Raw genomic sequence first — 19,006 nt, 5'->3', positions numbered from 1 at the left:
GTTGCTGAGATAGTAAAGCAACACCAGATACTGCCTTAGTTGTTCTGTTTTCTCATGGTGATGAATTGTGCTGCGTACCTACTGTCCTTGATGGAAGATGATCTGTTAAATTTAACTCGTGATAGTTGGGTAAATCAAGGCGGTTCAAAACACCAGAGTACAGGAGGAATGTAAAGTGTCTTACAGCTGCTCTCCCTCCCTTACCAGTGATTCTAGCACACTTAGATGGAGAAGAGTAATGACTATGCCCTTTGCCAGCTGGGTAGGAATGTGCAAGCCCATATAGAATTTACACCACTTAAATCTTCATATGCACAGGAATTCCATTTGATAGTTCTGATGAAGAAAGGCAAAGCGTTGGTTATGGCTTTGGTTGTGGGTTTTGGGGTTTTTTTAATTTGTTTGCTGGTGGTTCTTTTTTTAACTAGAGTTTAGAGAGGATGTTGAAACCTTCCTCTGAACATTCATTGAATCTCCATGATAAATAGACTTATATTTGCAGTTCTAATTTCTGACCTAATGTGTTCTGATTTCACCAACTAAGTTAAAATTGGCAGAAATAAATAATGGAGGCAAAAAAATACCTGCTCAAAGGAATTGCCACATGAAGATAAAGTTGCCAGGACAGCCTCTGACATTTTCTGGGTAGCAGAAGGATGTGGCCAAGTAACATAAAGCTTTATCAGGCTAGACTCTTTAATAGAGGAAGGTTTCTTTGGTATGCTTGCGCTAGTAATGTAGGCTGACTTCCTTTTGAAGTCTTGAATTGTAGAGGTCCATCTCTCCCACTTCTTCATTAGATTCCAAAGTAGATATAGTCTCTAAATTTACAGAGCAGGAGCAACTCCTCATTAAAATGAAAAATACTGATGGCCATATGCATTTGTTACTGCTGTTTTTTGGTGTGGAATGCACACCTATGAATCCATCTTTCTGCAGTTTTATTTTATGTATTGCCTTGATAGTGCTTCGATCTAATCTGTATGCAGTGGATGATGTTTTTGCTCTCTAAATTTAGCTGCTGATGTTCATACACTACTTGGTATTCTGTATTGCTCTTCATAGTGGGCATCCTGCATGGATAGATGGGCTGCAATGGCCTTTGTCTTTAAGTATGCATCATCCTAGTTGAGTGATATTAAAAGTGGACTTTTTAAAAAGGTGAAGTATGTTTGTGTAGCATGGTTTAAGACCAATGGAGTCCTTATATTTAGGTATATCGATGTATACTTGTGCTTTGTGTGTGCCTCACACCTGGGGGAGAAGAGCATCTGAGTGAATGTCACATTACTATAGTGCTGAATTCATACAATTCTTTCACATACTTACGCAGAGAGTCACCAGTGTTCTGAGAAGCAGATTTGTAGTCCGAAAGGGGAGTGCAGCCTTAGGACAGTGGGCGAAGGTGAACAAGTAAATAATCCAGGACATAGTAGGATTAGACTATAAGGTGAAATCTGGTCAATTACTTTTCTACCTGCAAATCTCTTTAACTGCTAAGTACATTTTTTCATTACAGCACCTATTACTGTGATGGATGTGACTTTCAATAGGTTTTTGGCCAGTGGCTCATTGTTTCCTCTGGAAGTCATTAACTGTTTGTTACCATCCTTGTTAACGTTTTAACATCTTAAGCCAGTCTCATCTCTTTGACTGTGAAACAGTAACCTTCATAATGTGTAATTGTTTATACTATTGAATAAGTCACTGGATTTTAAGCATCTGCAACAACTTTTGTAGGTACTTGGAGTATTAAGAAATAGTGGCTGTTATAATGAAATGATTAGAAAACATTGCAAGGTGGAAAGAAAGATAACATAAGAAGTGCTGTTACATCCCCTCTCTGTAATGGCGGGTTTTCATGAATTGTGAAATAAAATGTGTATTAAAATACTGATTCCTTATCCTGCCCTTGCCCCCAGTGACTGGGGTGATTCCTGGAATCACCTGTGTTGTTGACTTTTGTTTTCAGCTCTTCAGTGTCGTGGTATGGATTTATTAAATGCTCTTGGGAGTTCTGTGTTAAACATCCTGACTGCCTGCCAGTCTGCCAAGGTTCAGTCATAGGACAGACACTAAAAATAGGATGCCATGGAAAATAATTAGTGCAGGAAATTTTAAGTGGTGTAAGATTAAAAATATATGAATCTCATTACCTTCGTTTAACTGTGGCTTTGTGATCTGGTTTTTTTCTGTTGTTAAATTAAGTGATACAAAAGTGAACTAATAAAGCTGAAGAACTAGGATATCAGCAGGGGCAAATGGATATAGGTAGGGAAAACTTTCTTGTGAGCTTACTTTCATTTTAGTTTCATACTGATGTAAGTTAATTTCCAAAGTCAATCTTCCAGCTCCGACCTGTCATCTGCTTTTTTTTTAATGTTAGATAAGAGTCTGAAAAAAAATTGATTTTGATGCAGGCAGATAAAGGAATCTTGCATAATCTTCCTCAAGACTTTCTTGCAAGCCTTTCGTTTGTAAGGTCCTGATGTGTCGAGGTTTACAGGTTGGTTGCTGTAATCTAGGGCCACAAAATTACGTAAGTTGTCGATGACACTGCGAGAAGTGGATATGGATTTATCACTCCAGTCATGCTGATCCAGGGCCATGTGTGTGCTGCACATAGCTAAAGTTATTTTCTGGTTATCAACTTAGTCAAATGGTAGATTAAATCCTGAATGCCTTGGAGTCATATTTAAAACACAGGAAATCCCATTTCCCACAGGTAAACAAATTTTTTGCTGTGCCTTTTAGGGCATAAACCAGTGTGTGTGTCTGCCCCACCTGCACAAGTGGCAGGAGACTTGTCTGTGGCTTTGGGCACTGCATGCCATCACACTCATTCAAAGAATGTGCTCATGCTTTGACCAAGAAATCTAATTTTGTGCATGTCTAACCTTACTTGTAGTCAGTAAGACCTTTTGCCATCTCTTTTTGATATGATAGTTATAAAACATTCTTTTGGCTTTGGTCTGCATACTGAGGTGGAAGTTACAAAAAGAAAGATTAATTAAAGGCTGTGCACTGTGTTTCATAGTAACTGAGAACATGGATGCAGTAGAACTACTTGTCTTTGTTTTCTGGGTTTGTTTTTTGTTCTAGGAGTGTAGTAGCAAGAAGAAATGCAGTTATTTGTGGTATTTGGAGGAGTACCTCTTTGGTAAATAGTGGTATTTTGGTTTCTCTGTGTGTTTGGTAACCTTTAAACCCTGGCTCTTGTAGACACCCAGACCTCCCAGCACTACAGGTAAAACTAGTTTGAAGTGCTGACTTGAAGTTCCTAGATGTAAAATGTCCAACTCCTGCAGGATGTGTTCATAATGATGTGTTCATGTTACTAATGCTTTGCTTTTCTCCCTGTGTTTCTTTTTTGGTTTTGAGTCATCTGCCAAAAGCAGCGCTGGTTTCAATGAGGAGCACTCTGCCTTGTACTACGTACACGTAGGAAAAGTCAGACAGCTTTTTCTAGTGAACTAGAAAATACTGAGTACATATGCAAACTATTTGTATACACAAACTCTTTTAACTCTATAATTTGTAAATGGGCAGATTCATTTGTCAAACAGTGAGATCTGGAAATGGAGTTTTTGATAGCTGGAGACTAGGCTTTATATACAGAGGAATCCTTTCCATTTCACTGCTCCTAAGCTTATTTTAAAGCTGCTGTAGATTTTAGTGTAGACTATAGGCCCATGGCATCTCCACACAAAAAATACTTGTGGGGTGATGTAGAGAAGATGCAGGAACAGATCTGATTTCAGACTACCCTGGCCTGTCTCTCCACCTGGTCGCTATTTACCTCAACCAGGTTGTCTCTGAGGCCACACAAATGTGCTTGTGTTGCCATGTTGGAAAGGGTTGTGCAAGGATGAGTGTGAGCAGCTGAGAGGCTGAAGAAGGGTGGAGGGCATAAAAACTCTGAGTTAGCCAGTCTCTGCAGTCTTGAAGAGTATTTCTGATTCTCAGTTGGTAACTACTGAAGCAATAGTATGTTTGGGTATTCTTGAGAAATACAGAGAAATGGCAAAAAACCTTTTTGCTCATGTTGTAATCTACAGGCTAGTAGGAAAGCACTGGATTTTGATAAAAGAGTAGCTCAGATGGTAAGGGAGAATGCACTGTGGCTTTTTTACCAGTTTTCCTTATATGGGTCCATTCAACTTTAAGGCTGTGTCTGCTTAACCAAAGCAAGCTGTGTTGACAAAGGAAAATCAAGATTTTTGCTGTACTTTCCCCCCCAGCCCTCTGACAGTATTTAAACAGTTGTCTTGCCATGTGGAGAAGGTCAGCTGAGTACAGCATATGTGTTTGCCTAATATGTTTGAACATGTTGCCCTTAAGTTTGTTAGGTTGTTGTTAGATTATGTTTTTTGTTGGCTTTTTTCCCCTCCTCTTGAAAAAATACACTGATGATGTGGAAACACGAGCTCCTCTTGTTTCTGCTCCACCCTTCCCACACTCCAAAAAATCCCCACATTATTGGCCACTGCTCTGTATCTACTTCACAGAAATAACTTCTTTGACCTCAAAAGTTTTCAATGAAGGGGGCAAACATCTGGTTTAAAACTTAAAACTCCAGGGGTTGCATACTGTAAATTAAGCACCACTGTCCTAGAAGAATGCACTTAGTTAAAAAAAAAAAGTAGAAAAGATTAACCAGGGGTTTTAATTTGCAGCAGTTGTTTTAAACTGATCTTTCCTGGAGTGCAGTGTGATGTTAATGTAAGGCAGTTTCACTGTGGCAGTGCTTCACTAAAGGGCTGGGTGGGTTGCTGGGTCACAGCTGGGTGCTCCTGCTCTCTCCTTGCTTAGTTGTGTGGTGTGTCTGCTCTTGCTTCAGGTGGCTCACGCAACTGGCTCTGGTTCAGTGCAATTCTCAAAAGCAATGGGAGAGCGAGGCTGGAGAGAGTAAACAGACTGGCACAGGCTGGTGTTTCCCACAGCTCAAGAAAACCACACCTTGAGTCGGTGTTCCCGATTGCCACACAGGTATCTGACTACAGATGGCAGGGCAGGGTTGTTTTCTGGCTAAGAGAATCTACCTTCAGCACACTGTCAAGAGGCATTGCTCACCAGGCCTGCTTTTCTGAATCCCAAAGGAGCTTAGCTGATCAAAAAAACCCTGTCATTTTTATTTCTGTTGATAGAGTTGTTTTTTGCTGACTTACTGCCCTACACTAACTCCTTTTGCAGACTGCCCAGGGTTAGCATAAGGTGAGCAGAAGAAGGTGCATGTGGCGGTGGATGGATCCATCCTGGTAGCAGCTACAGGTTGACATAGCTGCATCATAAAACATGCTGAGTTACCTGTGCAAGGAATTAGTACATCTGCATGGTATCGTGGCTTTGGTGGCAAAGCTCACAGAAAAAGCTGCTGTAACTGCTATTTCTCTGCTTCTGTACCCCTTGTTGTTTGCTGGTGGTGTGCCAGTTAAAACTGCTTACTGCAGGACTGTTTTGTGTTCTGAATAACTGACATGATAAAACTAGCTCACTTAATACTTTTATTTTCTGGTTATTTTTAACTGAGATTGTTTTCATGATGCAATTTGTAATGTGGTCCTACAGAAGCTGCCATCTGCAGAACAGAGCGTCGGATGAGGAAAGGAATGAATGATCTGTGCAAGGTGGGCAGGAACTTCTTTACTGAAGGCAGTCAAGAAACTACATCTTAACCATGTCACACTTATTCCTGACAAACTTCTCCACATAGACAAACTTATGGTATTTAACTGTACCAAATGTGCTGACATTTACAGCTCTGTGAGTAGGAGTGCTGTGGTGCAAAATTATTCGAAGGTGAAGGGAAGGGCTAGCATAGCCTTTGCTGGGTGGGAAGCTACATGATCTGCAACAGCAGAAGGAAGCTGAAATCATATGACTGCAGACATTGGGAAAAGAACTATTTTCAGTATTGAAAGAATGGTTATTGCAGCTCTCTGTCATCTATACTTTGTTTCTCCATTTTTTGTAACTTATGCTTTTGTCATTTTCTCAGACAATCTCTCTCTATCTTGCCAGCCGTGAACGTATGCTGTAGGCATACATGCTGCTAATAGATAGGGTTATCTGCAAATGCATTTGCTTCACAGATTGCTGATCTCTGAACCAAAGCAGAAGAGCAAGCAAGGAAAGGAGAGAGAAATTCCAAGCTTGTTTGTGTTGCTTTATCTTGCTTGGTTTGCCTGCCTCATTTAAGGCAGGGGCAGCTATGTGGATGGCAGTGTAATTGCTAGTATTGCTGTCAGATCCTGGTAGCCCTAAGGGATGCAGTACTTGACCAGAGCTGTTTGGGGGTGGTTGTGCTGTCCTAATTTAGGTGAAACGTTGGAAGAGTGGAAACTCTTGTCCTCCTCCTTTCTTCCTGTTCTGTGCAGAAATGTGGTAATTGCTCTGAATTCTTTCTTAGTTTGATGTCAGTGAGTCAGATGCTTAGCTGGTGTGTTTGGCAAAGCTCTCTTTTGTTAGCACAGCAGTGCTGTTGTGCTTCAGCTGGGAATGTGTCACCTTGCTTCTATTCGGGGCATGGAGCCCTGCTTGCTGTCTGAACTGTTTGACTGTCAGCAGCGGGAGTGAAATCTTATTTTCTGTCGGGTGCAGGGGATTTGTTTTGGTAGGAAAACATGTCTTTTGTTGCTCTATGGGTTTGTTAAAAAAGTTTTAATTTTAAATGTAGTGGAAGCAGAAATGATCTCGCTTTGAAGGGAGCTTCTAGGAATAGTTTTCATGCTTGCTTTACACACTGAAGTGCTGAAGAACTGGATGTTGTTTAGACAAGTAACTGCTAGTCTCTATCCACCTGCTGTGGGACTGTAAAATGATGTCAAAGCAGCTATTTGAAAACGTCCACAATTTGATCTGTACTTGTGGCAGTTACTCAAGTATGTGTGGTCACCTGAAGCGCTTCAGCATTTAGCATTTCTCAGCTTTTTGGCTGAGAGAGAATTCAGAAATGATGGATACCAAAGCTGAAGCAAACAGGAATTTGTAAATATTGGTACTATAAACCCCTTGGTATTACTGATTTACCTACTCCTGACATTTCATGAGTCCTGGCCTGTACCACCTCAGCAAGGAAATCAGTGGAGTCACGGCAATATCCATGTGGTCTTTGTGTCTGAGGAAGAAAGGCGAATGCTTCATGCTTCATGTCTTGGGATGTGAGGGAAGGGAGCTTAGAGACAAGTGTTTTCTGTGCAAGAGTGCTTGCCAAACTCAGGTCATTGAGCCCTGGACATAATGCCACTGGAACTAATGAGGTGCTAAATGTTGGTAAGACCTGTATGGATATTTGGCAGGAAACCTGCTGATCCAAGTAATGGTGTGAGACACCTGGAAGACTAGGTAGTCCTTTCTGTTAGATAAAAAGGAGGATTAGCATATTGCTTTTGCCTGGAACAGGTCTGTGTTGGTGTTGCAAACTGTGCTTTTGAGTAGTTTGGTTTCCTTGAAGCAAGCTGTTTGAGGAGAGAGTGCTACAGAGCTAACATACTGTTTTAACCACACACAGCTGTGGAGCAGGTTCTAAGCCCAGTGTGGTTACTGAACACAGTACTGTTTTGGGTTATAATTATGCTAGTATTAGTACACTTTTGAAAATTGTTTTATTGAAACTTGCACACATAAATCTAAATGGTTTTCTTAAGAATTACATAAAAGCATCATGAGGTAAAACAGTGCTTATTATGTATGCCCTTGCTGTATTTTTTTCTTTTCTTGTCCTGACTGCTATTTTTATCTCATCAAAACTCCATCATTATGGAAAGACATAGTTAAAACTTGGCTCAGCCCCTTCTATCCTGCAAGGTTGAATTGTTCTGAAGGCAAACCTATTTAATTGTATTCCAGCTGCTTCCTTTTTGCCTTGTTTCTGTTGGGTAAATGGCCCTGGTGGGGATAGTGCCTTCAGTATCTTGTGCAGTCCAAAGCATTATTATATTTCAGTCTGATTCTGCTTGTTAACATTGTCTCTCAGTCCTAGTACAATATAATGCTGTGCTTTGTTTTTTGTAACATAACCAAAGTTTTCTTTAAAGTTATTTTTGTCTTGGATATACAGTACGCCCCTGTGTGCTATGAATGTGCCTATGTTAGAGGAACAAATAGATGCTGAGTGCGGTTGGGGCCAGTGTCCTGGAGCTGTACTGTAAGAGAGTCTGGGAATAATCATGTAGTAATGTTGCTCCTGAGCTTGAATAACTGAGCTTATGGGAGGTTTGGGGGTTAGGAAGCTGTTTTTCTGAACAAGCTGTTTTTTCCCTTGATCTGTATCACTGGCTTTGAACCACAGAGGATGGTTCCAGGAATTGTCCTGCAATAATTGCTCTTTGAAAAAAACCCCTCCTTTTAAATTTGCATTGCAACTGGAAGACTCAGAACTAAGGGATCAGACCTGAAGCCAGCTTTTGAGTCCTTTGCCTTTTTGTCTGTTACATGGCTCCATGTCGCTCCTGGTTATCAACACCTCCTGGGAGAAAATATCCTTCATGTTTTAACTACACGGATTGCAGGAACCTCACCAGTTCACTTGTGCAGAGGGGAGTCTTGCCTTGCACAGACAGGCCACTGCAGTAAGATGAAGTCATCCCTTTCAGCCCGATCTCCCCCTCCTCTGCCCCTAATCTGGTCTCTTTTATATAAGGATTTGGAAAACCTTCCTCCCTTTTGCCTGGCCAGGCCTCTGACCTTATCTCTGTTGTCAGAGCTGCCTGCCTGGTAGGTGGCAGCGGGGACAAGGCTTTTCAAAGGAGACTTTCCTGTGCTGAGGGAGGCCCTTGGTTTTTTTTTGTTTTAACTGCTTCCTATTGTTTGAAACAGCAGGTTGTCCCCTCCCACTCTATTCTAGCTCTTTCCTCCTCCCTTAAATATTTTTTCCATGCAAGTGTTACAGCATTTACTCTGGCAGTGAGTCCTCTGAGAGTTTTCCCAACCTGCTTGGATCTCCAGCTTTTGTTGCAATACCAGGTCCATGCAGTAGAAAGTGTCTTCTCAAGGGTAGGTTTTCTGATTTTTAAATCTGTTGTTTTACTTCAGTGTCACTGCTGCTATGACATGACTGGCTTTGTTGAATCCAAGTCGTCACAGGAATTCTCTCCTATGTACGGTACTGAAAGGTAGAAAATACTGCTTTTCAGCACCATTTGTCTTTCTTCTAAGATGTGAAGAAAGACCATTGCTTCAGTTTGCTGAGAGATTACTATCGAATATCCTAGTCCTGCTGTCTAATGATATTCCATGTGTGTACATTTTATTTATGTTCTGTTACCTGTGTGAGAGGCACTTTATGCACTATAAGATGCCTCTGGTCCATCACACCACAGCTGCTTTTGACTAATAGTATCTGTGATCAATTTGAAGATGGAACCAGTCAGAATCTCTTTTAACCTTAATGCACATCACAGCTGGAAAGGATGTTAGCAGTTCATCTTCCATAGTTGCTACTTTATGTAAAACTATTACCTACTTAGAAACTGTCAGGGCTGCTCTTTTGGTAATTGAGATGTGGTTTTGCTTCCTTCTACTTGTGGCATTCTTTGTTACAAAGTTGATCATGAAATGAGATATTAAATTTGTAGAGCTTTTTTATTGCTTTAATTTGTTGATTTGAGAAAGTCAAATTGCTTTGGCTGGTTTTCTGATTCCTCTGCCTTCTGTAAATGGTCTTGTTTCCAAAATAAATAGTAATTATTCTGTGAATTTTGGAAGTTTACCACCACTATTCCATACTTCTCACTGCTTCAGCTTCGTGTGAAGTACATATTAGTTTAAATTTGTAATTTGAAGAAAGCCACAAGCTGTTTCTATACATTTGGTGGTACTAAGCAGAGGATTTAATTCCACTGAATGATAAATCTGGTTCTAGAGTTTGTCACCAGAAGGGATGGAAAAAATAATCTATCCTTTCCACTGCACATCATTCAGTATAATAAACACATTCTGCCTGTTTAAATGCATTCCAGTTTTTTTGAGGGAATAACTTCTTTGTAATCTTAGTGTGTTTTAGGCTACCTGGGAGGTTGATTGTAACCTGCTCTGAGGCTGAGCTCAGCTGTTGCACACCTGGAAGAGGAAGTCCTGCTTTCCTTGCCCTGGCTTTAACTTGATGAGTTAATTCAAGGCACTAAACCAGTAGAAAATACATCAAACTGCCTCTCCTCCCCTTTTCCCATCCCCCTAAAAGTGCTGATTTTATGAGCCTTGCACTGAGGTTGAGAGAGGGGAGTGCTCTCTTCCCCACTCTGGTCGCTGTGAGCATTTGAGTTTGTTTGTGTGAAAAGGTCACTGCCTGACATTGCTTCTTCCTCTAGTACCTTCTTGATGGGAGTTAGAAGCTTTAGGCTGTTTTGAGTTTTAAGATTTTGGGGTTTTTTCTTTGTTTGTTTTGGGATTTATTTTTAATTGTTTTAATTAAATCTGGCGAGGTAACCTCCAGCTTTTCCCTGACAGAGAGACTTGTGCTGGACGTTTTGGGGGGCGGTTTATGTGTTTTCCAAGTTGTTTGTTTATAATGTAGTTTTAATGCCTGTAGCTTACTGCATTATCTTAGAGTTTTAGGTGTCTTAAAAACCCAAAGAGACAGATTCTGGGTTGAAGGGCTCCCTGTCAAAGGCCAGAGAAGCGTAATAAACAGCCAGAGCAGTGAAGGAAGCAGACTGTGGTGGCTGTCACGATGAACAATGGTTTTGGCACACCTGCTGCCTGGCCGCTGAGCTTCTCCATGCTTGGCAGGAAAGGACTGATTTGGAGGACAACCAGATAGTTTTGTAGATGTTTTTTGGTACGTTTCCATCTTCTCAGAGGGAGAGAAAACAGAAGCACTTGCTTTATAATGTAACAAATGGCTGGTGAAGGTTGGCAGCGTCAGCTTCTGGGGCAGGATTTAAATAATGCACTTACAAATGGGAAAGTCAATATTGTGCTAGACCCGAGGGCCTTTGGGAGGGAATGCAGGGAGATGGATGTGCCATGGGAAGGGGCAGTAGTGGGATATAGCCAAGGCAGTGTGTTTGTCAAAATTATGCTCATTCTACCCTTCTGAACAGGTATAAACATATCTGTATGCTTTTTGAGTACTAGAAAAACTCTATTTCTTGACTAAAAGTAAAGAGATCTGGAACAAATGCATTTGTGGGAAGGTTTTACAGAATGACACAGTTCTGACTCCACCAAGAGCCAAGTGATGTTAATCACTTGCTGTTTCTTCTGGGAGTTGTTGCGAACACAAGCTGAAACACAAGATTACTTCTTGGAAGAATAGTGTGTCACAGCCTTGTAACTTTATCCGTTTTCCAGTTGCCTCTTTTAAGATTCTGATGCTTTGGATCATAATAATAGTCTTTTTAACTGATGTGGTAGTATGTGTGAGGTTCCACAAGTTTTCTCCACGTTTCTCATGTGCTCAATATCTCAAGAGGATGTGTGTTACTGTTGATATCCTAATGGGGAGTACCTGGGTCACCAGAGGATGTTGAAATGGGAGAATCTGGGGGCACTGGGAGAGAAATGGGAATGCACGTGTACACAGACACACACACACACGTGTGTGATTTATTTGATTTTGTTAATCACAGAGGAAGGATGCATAGACTCTCAATTTGGATAGAATATTGCTATTTTTTCCTGTCTCTCACAGGTGTGTATAAGGAAATGTTATGTGTTGTAATGCTGCTTAAGCAATGGATAATAATAGTACCAGTGTGTCTGAATGCTTTCTTATAACATGGAAGGAAAATTTTTGCAATGGATTTCTCAACAAAGCATTTATTGTGGTGTAATGAGGTGACTAAAAATACCATTGTGATGTGGTAACCCTTCTTGATAAGGATATCTTTGACAGATGTTGCTTTCCCAGATGTCAGGTGAGCATTCCTTGAAGGCTGGTTGTTCTGAGGGAGAGGACTTCTAGACAGGGTAGTGTTTGATTTCTGTCCTTTTATTGCTTTGCTGGTGTTGTGGATCTGCATCCGCTACTGTGCTAAGTTGGTCATCTTCCTCAGACTCTCTTCTGTCAAATACAAGAGTTAAGTCCCTTTCAGCTTTTTGTGTTGCCATCATGTTGTCTAGGGAGTTCTCAGGAAACAAAATTACAGCGTACAGTGTTACAATGATGGGAGGTGCCAGCCTGGAGCAGTATGGACAGACCTTGTCCTAACAGAACTGGGCAAGAGGAGGAGTGGGCAATGTGTGGCTCTGCTGTGCAACTGGAAGGTAAAGGCTCTGTCCTGTGACCAGCTCCAGGAGATGCTGGTGTGGGGGTGGCCATGGAATCTGGGCTGGGGGCTTTGGGAAGAAGGAAGCCTCAGAAACCATCTTAGGCTTTAATTAATTTCATATTTAATGAACTGCTTCAAGTTGCAAGAGAGGAACTCTTGTGAATTGCCTCTTCATAATCTTTTTCTGCCAATGGGCAACCTGCAAACAGTGTGGGGAAACTCCCTTCGTGGTGTATATTTCTTGAGCACTTCTTGGGGTTTTTTTTGTTATGAGGAGCTTCTGGTGCCAATCAGTAGTGTCATTTCATCTCCAGGCAGAAAAAATAACACTGTTGACATCATTCTTCTTTTTCTTACCCCAACACCCAACTGGTCTGTTCAACTTGTATTATACTGCATTTGCACAGCTTCTGCTTCTGTGACCCAGTAGGACAGAGCCTGCTTGTACTTAACAAGAGTCTCTTTCATGCTTTTCGGATCTCTCCAGGTCACAGCGGGATACAAAATAATCCCTTTTGCACTTGGTAGTTTCACAGTACTTTTCTGGTGAAGACGAAATAACCTTTCTAAATGAAAACAGTAACATCGTCTCCATAAGCCTGGTTTTGATACAAGGTTATTGTGTTATTGTTTCTGCGGTTTACAGAATGAACAACGGGGTTTTTTTCTACCAGATCCCAAGATTTTAAGATACTAAAATCTGTAAGGAAAGAGTTGTATACATTTTTAAGTCAGTATGGAAGTTGTTCCTTATGGTAGGGTCTGATAAGGCTTTACATAAATAGTCTTTTTGAATCATAAGTTAGAAATTTTAATTCAGATTTTGAATTCAGAGGCCAGAGTTTTGTTAAAGTTCAGCTGCAACTCTTAACAGCTGCACCTTATTTTTAGTTCTGACATGAAATGAAAAATCTGTATTTCAGAAAACTTGTGTATAGGATGCAATCTGCTTTGCACACAAGAAACTTCCATCTGTGTATACTATGTGTATATTCTGTAATGTTTTAGTTTCTGAAATGTATTTCTGACAAATGTGCTGTATGTGAAAATCAGGGAGTGTACCTTTTGCCTGTTGTAGCTATCTACTCCAGATTTCACACAGTGAAATAGGTTGGCTTGGATTTGAAGGCTTTTTTACAACTAGTTGATGAAAAGGTATCAGGAGGGATTTATTAGCCAAAATACTTATTCTAGTACATCTTGTAGAATGTCTTACACCAGAAGAATTTAAACAGAGGCAGTTGTCTGTTGGAGACAATGAAAGTAGAATTTCAGGTAACAGAGATAGCTACAGGTGCTGTTACCAAGGGCTTCTTTCCTGTTTTGCAGGGATCCCTCTGTGGCCTTGCCTATATTTGAGGTTTAGCTCTGAGTTCAGGACCGTTGTACATTCAGTTGTCATTATCCTCTTTAAAACACACAGAGCCCTGCGAAGTGGCCACTTCATGAGATGGGGGCTGCAGGTGAGGAGAGGCACAGTGTGTCTGTGGCTGTTGGCTCAGCCAGCCGCAGCCCATTCAGCCAGGTCTAGTCTTGGCATGCAGGAACCAAAGGGAAGCCATGCCAACATCTGACAAATGCTTTATTTTGCTAGTAGAGGAGACAAGAGCACCATTTTCAAGTTTAGGATGTAAAGTTTTGAGGTTTCATGTCTGCTTCCTGTTTAACAAGGGAAAAACCACTCAACCTCATCAGCTTGTACAGAGCGTCTTCTCCTCTGTGAGTTCCCTCAATACTGGTCAGGTTCCTAGTTGTACGGAAAGCAAGAAATCAGACTTTCAGTTCTGCTCTCCCAACTCGTCTGTTCCAGGTTACTGGTGAGGTGTGCAGTGTCATGGTGTATTTCTGGCAACTTGGTTGGTTGGTTGGTTTACTATAGGCTGCTAACTGCTGTTGGGTATGGGATGCTTTGATTCTTCTTGTGGTATGTGCAAGTGTTCTTCCTGCTCAGATTCTGAAGCCTTCAGTGGGTTTTGTGGTAAAATGCTTCTGTGTGCAAAGCCAAATGAGGGAAAAATGAGTTTTCTCTGTTCTTATTAGTTATGCTTTGTTCTCTCTAAAACTAAGTAGTAGTGATCTTAAATCCAAGTTGAGATTATTAAGCACTTATGCATATGTGTGCACACTCGTGATTCTGCTGAAGTGTTATTTATAGCTATAGAGCACAGATGACTTCTTAAAAAAGAGGGAAAAACAGCATGTTGTGGATGCTGGGTGCATGGGTTTATATTTTTATGTAGAAATATTAATCTATATAAAGTTCTGTGGTACATCAGCACTCCTGCTTTTCAGTTTTAGCAAGGCAGTAGGAAATGATGGAAGCATACTAGGACCCAACACAGACACCTTCAGGTGCAGCTCACTTGTCTTTACTCTCTCACGCTTTGTTTGCATGAGTTCCTCTATGCTGCTTTGTGCCTTGGTATGTTATTATTCTGGGAAGGACGTGAGTGTCATAAGCCATCTGGATACATGGTAATGGTGTGTTAGATAAAACACAAAATACAGTGAATTAGTAGTTGGAGAAGAAGCTCTAGCTATTATTGTAATACCAAATACTATGCTGAGCTAGGAGAAAGGAAGGTGAGAATAAATGCTGTTATGGTACTGTCAAATATGTTGTCTAGCCTGAGCTGTTGATCGTGAGGGAGATGGGAATTCTGTCTGGCCGCCCATCAGCCAGGGGTATCAGAAAGCCTATTAGGTACCTGTGTTGAAGAAGCTGGTTTCTGTGCTGGGTGTCATCTTCCCCCTGAGCACTGTCTGGAGAGAACAGTATGTTGCAGTGTTTGACTAGCTCCCTAAAACACCACTGAAAAGACCTATTTTTCCACCTAAAGGCTGCCCATCTGTTTGGTCAAAGACTATTGCTGCCTTAATATGTTGCTGCCACTGCTTAGTCTGTGTTGTCTTTCCTTTGAAATTGAAGTAGTAATGGTGCTGGAGTTCTTCTGTTTGCTTGTTTTTCTGCAAAATCTGCTCCTTGCTTACATGTGCCTTTTATCCTGTGTGGATGTGTATGTATTAACACACTCAGTTCTTTCAAACTGAGCTTGAAATGAAGATATAATGAAACAGTTTCATGAAACAGGTATTTGTGGTGATGTAATGTGAACAGCCAATGATCTGGGAGTTGATTGCTGCTGACTTGTTTCAAGGAAGGAAGAGGTTGTGAAAATTGACAGGAGAACTCACAGTTATAACAAGATAGTTACAGAAGAGGAAGATTGTTTTGCAGTGGAAGACTGCAAGGTCAAGAGAAGAATGGCAACAGGAGTTTAGGATTTAAGAAGTTATCAGTTACATGAAGCCTTATGTTGCTGAATACTACTGGCTACTTCTGAAAGCCTCGAGGAACTCTTTAGACGTTTTTGGGCTTGAATTTGCAAGTCAAAGTAGAAAACATTTGTTTCCTTGGGTCAGTGGTATTATTGGAAGAGAAATAGGATTGTTACAATGCCACAGAAAAGAGGGCTTGAAATCCTGATGCAGTAGCTGATGGCTGCAAAATACAGAAGTCTGCAATTAAAACGTGTGTTTATACCTTAAGATTGGATCAAGTACCGAATTCGTCTTGAAGCTCCCCTATTGAAAGCCAAGGTGAAGATTTGGAAAGGGAGTAACTGGCAGCAGGAGGCTGGCTGAGGGTTGGCTAGAATCAAACCAGAACCTTCCATTTCACCATGTTTGACAGCTGCCCTGTTCCTGTTTGTCATGGTTTTCAGTGTTAGACAGGATTGATTGGTGATGTTTAACTGCTTTTAAGCGCTTTCATAACATTTGAGGCTGCTGTGTTTTCCTCATTTATCTGAACTCCGCAAGTTCCATATGCAGTGGGATGAAAAGCTGGGTTCACCCCACCCTTCCTCCTTGTGAAATGTCCAGCACTAAGCCTTTGTGGTAGGTGGAGTGTTTTTTAGATACAGGCTTGGCAGGGTAAACTTAGATTCCATGTAGAAGGTAATGCAAAACTTTAGGATAAGCTTTGGAAATCCAGGAGTATCAAGATGCTGACTTTTATTATCACATGGAGCAGGCCTACAGAACTGGGCAACTGCCAACGGGAGATCTGAACGGAGTGCAGATTGTTTTGACATGGTTTGAATTTACTTCAGGCTGAGCAGACTTTCATGATTTCGTATGTTTTCCTTCCCTTGTTGAGAGAACAGGTTCTTTGGGCTCTGTAACAGAAAGGGAGGCAGCTGCTTCCAAAGGATTTTGGAAGTAGGACACGAAGCTGTGGGCTCCTCTGCCTCTGTTTGCTGTAACCTCCACAGCAAATGCATGTGCTCAGAGTACCGTGATGCATGAGATCAGTGGTTATTAATACTGTGGTTTTTGATACGAGTAAAAGTTTTATCTGGGGAGTGAAGTGTGTTTTGGCAATAAGCTCCACACAAAGTAAATAATGTGGCCTTTGCCTCTCTAGTTCTGACCTCATCTCTCTCATTGTTTGCCTTCTACAGAAGCCCTTTATTACTCGGTTATCCCACATTGTGCTCTCGCCTTGGAGGCTGCAATTTGCGAGAAGCTTTCCTCCAGGAACTTCTAGAGCATCTTGCAGGTTGTTATTCTTTTATCAGAAAATACTGTAATGCTGGCTTTAGGTAGAGCTGTGTGTTTGGCTTTTTTTAATCGTAGCTTTGCCTTTGATTGTGCAGTTGTATTAGAGCTCTTTACTGCATGGATTTTAATAGCTTTTCTAATTAGACAACTGAGTACTTTGACTTAACTACTTTATGAAATTCTGAACACAGCTACGCTATTCTTTCTTGGTACCTCTGTGGGATGAGTGGCATATTTTTGCACCATTTTGAACAAAAGTCTACGTGTCCCAAGTTTGTACAGAAGACAGATATTTATCAGCTGATGCCCTTTCTGGAAGGGCTACAGAAGTGACTGCTAAGACTTCATAACCCCTGAGAAGCACCTGCAGGCAGTTAGGAAGATGCAAAGAGCTTCCCCTTGAACTTCAGTAGGTAGAAATTTCTAGCCCTCACCATCATTGAACCATCTGCAGTTCAAAGCCAATGGCTTTCTGGTGCATTTTTACTGAGAGATATTCTTGAAATAGATTTGGCTGACTGTCAGGCTTAAAATCAAATGATTCAGATTAGGTAAGTGTTTGCAAGATTTCATTACCCTGTTCTAAGAGACAGTTCACTATAGTTTTATAAAACCCACAAGCTTTTGGATTAGGAAGCTGAATGGTGTACCGTGAGGAATATCTTCCTGCAGCATAAAACCATAGTTGACCCCAGCAGCTTGCAGTGTCACTGTGAGATGTTCCTGCAGAATACGGTCTCTCCATGGCCCTTGTTGGCCTGAGCAGTTAACAGGATCATAGAGTGGGTTTGTTTCTGTTTTTCACAAATTGTTTGTTGATTTCCAAAGTTGATACAAGAACTTAATCTTTTTTTCATTAAAAAACTTGTACAGTTTTTCCCCTCAAATCACTACAGAAGCGGTAAGCTGTCTACTAGTTGAGAAATGGCAGTGTTGCCACTTCTGGAGGCTATATTCCCAAGAGGCAATTTAGCCCATCAGTATGGAGCCTACATTTTCTTCTAGTGGTTGATAGGCTGTACAAATCCAATGTTAGCAACCAAAACTACTGCAATTTTAGTTGAGGATGTGTGTGTTATCCCAGCTTGCTCACTGCTCTGTCTAGTCCCTTCAGTTTGGTTTCCATCATCTTGATGGCATCTATCATGAAATGGGCTTCGTTGTGTCTTCTGGGAAACCTGTCGCATTTGTCACAAGCTTGGTGTCACCTTATTCTCTGAAGAAGCACATCTGTGGATTTGGGGAAACTTTCATTTTTGATCATCACTCCAAGCTCATTTTGATGGTCTTCACTAGAAACTTTTAGCCTAACATTTAGATTATTACCTTTTCATCAGGTAAATGGAAACATTTCCCTGGTGTCTGAAAGAGTATTTCTCATGACCTTACTCAAACTCTGAGTACATTTTCTAACGTGGTTCTGGGAAGTTAGCCTAAAGTCCTTGATACTCACAGTTTAGTTGTAACTTTACGCTATTTCAGAGACTAGGAATTGTGCAATAGCAGAATGAAAAATAGGGAAAATCAGAATGAGTCTGTCAGTCATTGGTGGTGCTGTCAGATACTGTCAGTTCCCAGTTCCACCCAGTAGGCACAGGGAGCAGAGAGCTGGGTAATTAAGTTGTTCCTTTAGGAGGAAGCCTGACAAGTGGGTCTAAGGTTGGCAGCAAAAGCATCACAGGCTTTTTTGCCCCCTCCGTTTCTCCCAGGGCATCAGTCAGGTCTGAGAAAATGCATGCATAAAGCAGAAAGGTGGGTTTTTTCTCTGTCATTTTTGATGGTACAAATAGATCTTGGAGATAGAGATGAATTGTACCTTTTTGTAGTTACACTGGAGCATCTCGATGCATGGAGAAATGAGTCCTGTGTTTTTGGCCAATACCTTTTGCTTTTAGGTCAGACTGCATTTCTGGAGTCATGCCAAGATGCCACTGGGACAGGCATTAACTACAGCTTTTGAATCTGTCATCTGGGAGTTTTTTGGTGAGGTTTTGATGGAGTTTTTTTCTTGGTAATTTTTTAGGGGTTTTTGTCTTAAGGTGATTTTCTTTAGTACAATTGTTATGTGGAGCTGCAGTTGTCTCCTAACATTACAGTGCTACAGAAGGCTGGGAAACTACATTGGCAGTTGAGTTGTAGGAGTTTTCCTTGTCCTGTTAAAAAGCTGTTGCCTTTGTTTGTGTCTTTAATCGAGGCGCAGTCTTTCTGAAAAAATAAGCAAAGTATGA

The 19,006-nt window shown here is 41.1% G+C and overlaps 1 protein-coding gene across 8 annotated transcripts in view; it reads left to right on the top strand.

Annotated features, from left to right (window-relative positions):
* USP54 (ubiquitin specific peptidase 54) overlaps positions 1–19,006 on the top strand; it is a 94,431-nt gene that overhangs the window by 24,380 nt on the left and 51,045 nt on the right. Inside the window, exon 1 of one of the 8 annotated variants that reach the window (XM_062000907.1) lies at positions 8,906–8,994. The exons of 6 other annotated variants lie outside the window; for them this stretch is intronic. The gene's annotated coding sequence lies outside the window, so the exon portion shown is untranslated. Of the gene's footprint in view, positions 1–8,905; positions 8,995–16,699; positions 16,777–19,006 lie in introns of those variants that run through there. One more of the 8 variants, XM_062000908.1, reaches the window with a different exon arrangement.

Source organism: Colius striatus, chromosome 8 (genome assembly GCF_028858725.1).
Source record: "Colius striatus isolate bColStr4 chromosome 8, bColStr4.1.hap1, whole genome shotgun sequence".
NCBI lineage: Eukaryota > Metazoa > Chordata > Aves > Coliiformes > Coliidae > Colius > Colius striatus.
The sequence above is the reverse complement of the archived record's forward strand: the minus strand, read 5'-3'. Positions and strand labels throughout refer to the sequence as shown.